The sequence below is a fragment of the Pipistrellus hanaki genome, assembly GCF_964339955.1.
Source record: "Pipistrellus hanaki genome assembly, chromosome: 20".
Classification (NCBI taxonomy): domain Eukaryota; kingdom Metazoa; phylum Chordata; class Mammalia; order Chiroptera; family Vespertilionidae; genus Pipistrellus; species Pipistrellus hanaki.
Genome location: NC_140522.1, coordinates 9,229,817 through 9,236,616, shown reverse-complemented (window position 1 = coordinate 9,236,616; position 6,800 = coordinate 9,229,817).

Sequence of the window (6,800 nt, the reverse complement as noted above, 5' to 3'; positions counted from 1 at the left end):
ACTGTCTTGGGACTTTCTTTCCTCCTCAAGATCTAGGTGAAAATGTTCCCGAAACTTGAATTGCTTTGCATGTGAATCCAAAAACTACCTTTCTCTGAATTCTGGGGAGGAAGGGGAGGTGGAGATCTTAAATTTCATGGTTCCCACCGCTTCCTATGTCTTCCCTGTGTTTCAGATGGAGGCCTTATTCTTTATCACCTCCACACAGGCTCAGACTCCTTGCAATTTTTTAAAATTATGTTTTTATTAAATTATTATATGTGTACATATCTTACCATTGCCCCCCCCCCACTCGCATACATGCCCTCCCTCCCCAGAGATTTGTGTCCATTGGTTATACTTATATGTATGCATACAAGTCCTTCGGTTGATCTCTTATCTCCCCCAGATCTCCCTCCCCTCCCCGCTGTAACGGTCCAAGAGGACTCTGTGGGAAAAAAAGGATATGAGCTGGATTTTGAAGGAATGGTGATTTTTTTTTGGATGGCAAAAAGAATGAAGGTTAACTTCGAACCCCTCAGATCAGCATCAGTTCTGTTTCTTCTTAGCTCAACTCCAAAATAAGCAATCCTCCCGCTGCTCCTTCTCTTTGCTACTTTCCCCACTCTTCTTCCTTCTCTGCGAAATGACTCACCTGCCACTGCAGGGGTCTTTGTCTCAAACCCAATCTTAGAATCTGGTCTTTTGAAAATAGAATCCTGGTTCTTTATTTTTGCAGTTGATTATCACTAAGTGAACAGCAGTTTCATAATAGCGGGAATGCCCATGGAGTGACTCATCAAACAGCAACATTGTTATTCTAGTCTGGGAAGCGGGAACGATTCGTTTAGCAGATAAGGTCCAGGGGTCAGGGTACCATCCCATCTGCTCCGCATTGCTGTCTTTGTCATGATGGGTGGACGTTAGCAAGGGCAGTAGCTGGATCAGCCTTCCTGAGTGGATGCCCATTCTACTGGGCCAATGCATGTCCATCTATCTCCTCTACCATCATGATCATGGCTATTCTGTTCATGAACTCGCCATGGGCTGGCTGATGACAGAGGCTACCTGAGGTCACAGCCGTCCTGTCTCCTCGGGTGTTTGTGTCCTTGGGGTTGGGGTGGGCGATCTCTGCTGGGTGTTACCAGCGGATACAGACAGTCACACTGCTGAGTGCCGGTCAGGTCAACCACATAGAGCTTCCCTGGACCTTCCCATTCCCGATTTTCTTTTTAAAAATATTTTTATATTGATTTCAGAAAGGAAGGGACAGCGGGACAGAGGCAGAATCATGGATCAGCTGCTTCCTTCATGCCCTCTACGGGGGATCGAGCATGTGACCTCCTGGTTCATAGGTCAACACTCAACCATTGAGCCTCACCTCCAAGTCAGATCCTGTTCTTTCTAGGTGTAGAGCGGTCTGGTGGCAGTTCAGGGCATCATGTCTTATCAGTGCTGTTCGTCCATGTCGGAGAGGGCTTTGGCACCCTGAGCAATAAGTACATTGTTCCCGTGTTTTCGCAGAGATTCATAGAATATTCAGGGATTCTGTGTTTTTAGTGTTTATTATTCTTCTACTGCTCCTTTCTTCTTGCTCAGGTTTTGAACTTGCATCTGAGGGCAGTGAGAGTGTCGGGCACCTGCTGGACATGAAGTAGCCTGTTCCCCCCACTCCGTCCCGCTGTTTTCAGGCCAGCGTGTGGCTCACACAGCTCTCTTTCTTGGGGCGAATCCTGCCATACATAGGTCACCGGCCCCGTGAGGTCAGCCCAGCTGGTCTTCCTGGTGCATGCCGAATTCACACTTCCCACCTTGGCCTCCGACCTGGCTTCTCAGAGCCCTCCCCACAGCTGTCTGTAGTCCTGAAGGTTACTGGGTGATTGGCCAATGTAGACTTGAATGTATTTATATCAGTAAGATCTGTAGCCCTAAACGGAGTGAAAGCGAGTGGGTGGAAAACACACGTCGTATGGCCTGCTCGTGTTCCCTTCGTGTTGTGATCAGCTACAGAATTTTCCACCCGCTTATTCTTTTCCGGCTTCTTCGCCCTCACCTCCCTTTTCTGTGTTGTTCTTGGCACTTCCAGCTCTCAGTTCCATCTGAAACAAGCCTTTCACATATTGTTCTCATCCATAGCTTACATCCTTTTTTCCAGGCAGCACTATCTCCAAGAACATCACAAGGTCACAGAGATAACCTTGGCCGAATGTGGGAACTAAGGAACGTCCTGTTGTGACGTAGAAGCTACCCTGGTTTTTTCCAAGGCGGCTCCATATATGTCTTTAGAGATGAAATAAGGATTTATTTTATTTTTTTTTTTTAAAGGGAAACTTAAAAACACAAATCAGTATCTTCACATTCATCAGGATAAAACTCCCTAGTTACTATATCAAATAAACTCCGGATCTCAGCTGTTTTTATTTTCCACTCTCACAAGTGCCAGTGGGGTTGCATGCCTGTTCCTAGTGTGGTGATAATTCCTTCATGCCACTTCGCTGGGGTCTTTTGTATGTCATGAAAATGACATGTGTCCAGATCTGTGTTTGAGAAGGTGATGCTTGTGGCTGTCCAGACGGTGGACTGAGAAAAGAGGCTGGAGAGAGGGGAAAAGAAGGAACGTGAGTTACCAAGCAGGGTATAGCAGGTGTCTATCGCCAGCCCAGGAATGGCGCCCATCCCTTCTCCTCAGCAAACAGAACTTGCTTTTGTGGCTCCACTAAAGGTCAACTATCAAACTTCCATTCAAGGTTAAATACCGAACTCAAGTAAAGAAGCTGCGGAGAAGTAACCCCCCTATAAATGTTGATTGCATAGATAGAAACATTTCTAGAAGGTTCTGTATTTGCTGTTGCTCACTTTAAGAGGGCCTGGGGATGCAGTTTTCCTGCTGTTCACCGAGAGGGCCCCAAACCAGGAAGCATCCAGCCAGCCTCCATCACAGCCTCATAGAATGAGGAAGGAAACCATTACTTTGGATTCTGCTGTTAGCTCTATAAGAAGGCATGGATGTGGGCAAAGTGCGGTTAGTCAGTTAGTAGGATAGACCTATTCCCATTTTTTCTGAGCCCACCCGGGCCAGGATGTACATGTATTTGTGAGTTACAGAGCTCACAGTCAAGTCGGTGATCTAGTAACTCATGACGTCATTTGTGTTGCTTTGAATTCAACCCACATCTTGTTGTGCGACAGACATTGCTCTAAAGCCATATTTTCCCTCCAGAATCGAATGACTCACCACCTTGGTGAACGGGCCCACCTTCCATGGAAAGAGGCGGGATTCCTTTCCCACCTTGGTTTCATCCCAGGTGTCAGGTGTCCTCGCTTCCCAAGGCGGCTGCTATTTCACGGCTGCTTTGCCTGTCTCCTGAACTTCAGGTTTTGTTTCTTAAAATATATATTTTTATTGATTTCATAGAGTGGGGTGGAGGGGTGGGGGGGTGGGGGGAGAGAGAGCTAGAAACATGAGTGATGAGAGAAATCATTGATGGGCTGCCTCCTGCACCTCCTGGTTCATGTGCCTTGACTTCCTGGTTCATAGGTTAACACTCAACCACTGAACTGCACTAGCCAGGCTAGACTTCAGTTTTGTCTCCTGTTTTTGGAAGGTGCACACAACCCTCCATAGAGGATTCTATATTTTGCCCCTGGCTTATTTGTAGAAAAATTTCATTTAGGTCAGTCTCACAGTAAGGCACACAATTTTGCCATTAGGATGAGACATTTTTAGCTTTTATAATACTGGTCTCAACAAAAAGGTTGGCACTATTTCTGTGGTTGATGGGTGTTTTCTGTTTACAGATATGTTTTCATGGGTGTCTTGAGCTCCTACACCTCCATTCAAACAGCAATTATTTATATTTGTGATACTTTAATCACTGTTTATTTCTTCCTTCCCATATTTCAGAATTTCTTATTTTCAACAACAAACCATCATGGATTCCTACTGATATAATAGAGCCTGTGTTTTACACAGAAAGAACTTTTAGTTTGTTCTGTGAAAGCTATATGGATTAATGTGTGCTTTTTATTCAACATCATGGGGTGGATAACTACTCTCATTTCTACCTTCTTAGAGTCCTAGTTTTCTATGATATATCCATTGGAAATAATGTAACATAAGTCTGAGGAAAATTAGCTTGTTTTTATTTTTAACTAATATTTTATTTTTAAATTGATTTTTCCTTTTTTTTTTTTTTTAAAAAAAAAACAACATATTTTTATTGATTTCAGAGAGGAAGGGAGAGGGAGAAAGAGATAGAAACATCAACGATGAGAGAGAATCATTGATTGGCTGCCTCCTGCACGTCTCCTACTGGGGTTAAGCCCTTGACTAGAATCAAATCTGGGGCCCTTCAGTTAGCAGGCTGACACTCTGTCCACGGAGCCAAACCAGCAAGGGCTGTTTTTTTCCTTTTCATTGAATGTATTGGTTAACAAAATTATACAGGATTCGGGTGTACAGTTCCACAGCACATCATCTGTACACTGTTCACCATCCCAAGTCAAGTCTTCCATTACCATTATCCCCCTTTACCTTCTTCCCTCTCCCCTCCCCCCACATTCCCCATCCCAGCAACGAAAGAGTTTCAAATCATCCATATGACCAGTTGCCCCTGCCTTAGTATGACAGCAGAACACATCCCGTGAACTGAGAACCCCCAAATCAAGCAGTTGGATCAGGTTTCTTTAGCCAAGCAGATGTCCCCGGAGCTAAACACATCTCTTATTATAAAACAAGCCACACCATAACCAACAGTGCCAAGAAAGAGAACCTTATCTTCCCAAGTGTTGCTGTGTGATATCTTGAATTCACGCAGCTATGACAATATTTCCCTTTTTTGAAAACGAAGAGGTGTCTTCAATGTTTGTTTTGACCAATCTGTCCAAAAATTGGATGGCGCCTTAGCATGGCTTCTTGTCAAGACAAAGACCAGAACATTCATTTTATGACCAGTGTGGGTGTGCTGGACTCCTCACGCCCCACAGCCCGCAGGGCCTGGAGGATGTCATGTGACAGGAGTACTAGAAACAGGACCAGACGTTCTCGTGTTTATATGGACTCAGATCACCTCCAGTCGACCTTGAAAGTAGCTCCATAGTGGGCTAAGGCGTTCGAAGGCCTTTATGGCGGAGTGATTCCTCCTGGGTCTTGAACAGTTGGGCTTTGGAACCTGGAAGGAGGCAGGAAAAGGAATTTTGGGTAGATATTAACCAAAGTCAAGACTAAGGGCTGTAAGAAAAGGCAACGAATCCAGTGTGATGTCAAGGGAAGGAAACCCAGAGGGAAGTGATGGGAGCTATACCCTGAAGGTGGCGCTGGGAGTGTTTTGAGGTCCAGGAGAGATTTGTATGTAATGAAAAGGACATGTTCAGGTCTGTGTTTGAGAAGGTGATGCTTGTGGCTGTCCAGAGGGTGGATTGAGAGAAGAGACTGGAGAGAGGGGAAAAGAAGGAAAATGAGTTACAAAGTATTGACATTCTCTATTAGGGTAGGGGTAACAGAAAAAAAAAAAAAAAAAAAAAAGCAAATGATATGCCAACTGCACCCGATGATTGTAGAAGGAGGGTTTGGTGATGGAATGAATGGGGGAGAGAAACACCCAATGATGATGATGATGATGATGATGAAGAAGAGGAAGAGGAAGAAGAAGAGGAAGCAGAGGAGGAGCAGGAGGGGACTGGACTCCCTAAGTCCCTGTTATTAGATGACCTGCTAAGCCATAGGATAAAGCCTAAGGCAGCGTTAATTGGGATGCTGCCCCATGGCAACTTAAGAATAATCCTTTTGAAATCTGATTTGCAGATTGCCCCATATCTTCCCTGTGTGCCCAGTGACCGGACATACCTGTACTGAGGGCCTCCATGGTATTTCAGTGTGGATGGCTGGTTATTCCTTTATAGTTCTCCAGGCTATGCTGGATTCTGTATCATCTTGAGTTTTTTTTTTTCCTGCTCTCTGTAGGCTATCTCTCCAGAGTGGTCTTACTGTTCTACTTAGGTGGCACTTAGGCCTTCTGCAGACTTGTGAGTGACTTAGGAAATGACTTTTGGTCAGTAGGGGGCAGAGTCGCCTCAGGGAAGGAGCATGGATTTGACCAGATCCCTTGGAGATTCTGACCCAGCCAGCCTGAGGGAGGGGCCCTGAAACAGGTGCTTTGTGTAGTTAACATTCTAGGTAATTCTGAAGGTTAGCTAACTTTGGGAAGTAGTGATTTGATCTTCCTGAATGTCGGCTTTCACAGGATTGCTATGAGCATTAAATGAGAAAATGCATCTGGGTTTCATAAACCTTCAACCACCGTAAAATATCAGTTGTTACTTCTTTTTCTTCTTTTAAATCTTTATTGTTGAAAGTATTACATATGTCCCCTTCCAACCTGTCCCACTTTCCATCCCAGGCAGTTGTTACTTTTTGAAATAACTTTTTTGTTCCTTTTTAAAGGATTTTAGCTCATCAGTTTGAAGATTGGCTACATGAAAGCATATTATATTTGTTTGATTTTATGCATTCTCATAACCAAAACAAAACTAATAAATTCTGTCTAATTCATGTACACAATACATAAAATGTACGGTTAATTATTTGATAGTTTTATTTAAAAAAATTTGAAAGAACTAATGTTGAATTGCAACTTTAAAATAGCCATGCACATATAAAAATATGTTAACAGCTTGTGCCCTCAATAGTTTAATATGCCCATAAGTTCTTACTTCTCCTGGCTGCATACTAAGTAAACATTTTAGGTTATACAAAGGTGAACAGATCCAATGAAGTGTATCAAATTCCTAATTGTGATTGTATATATTTTCAGGAAAAAAAA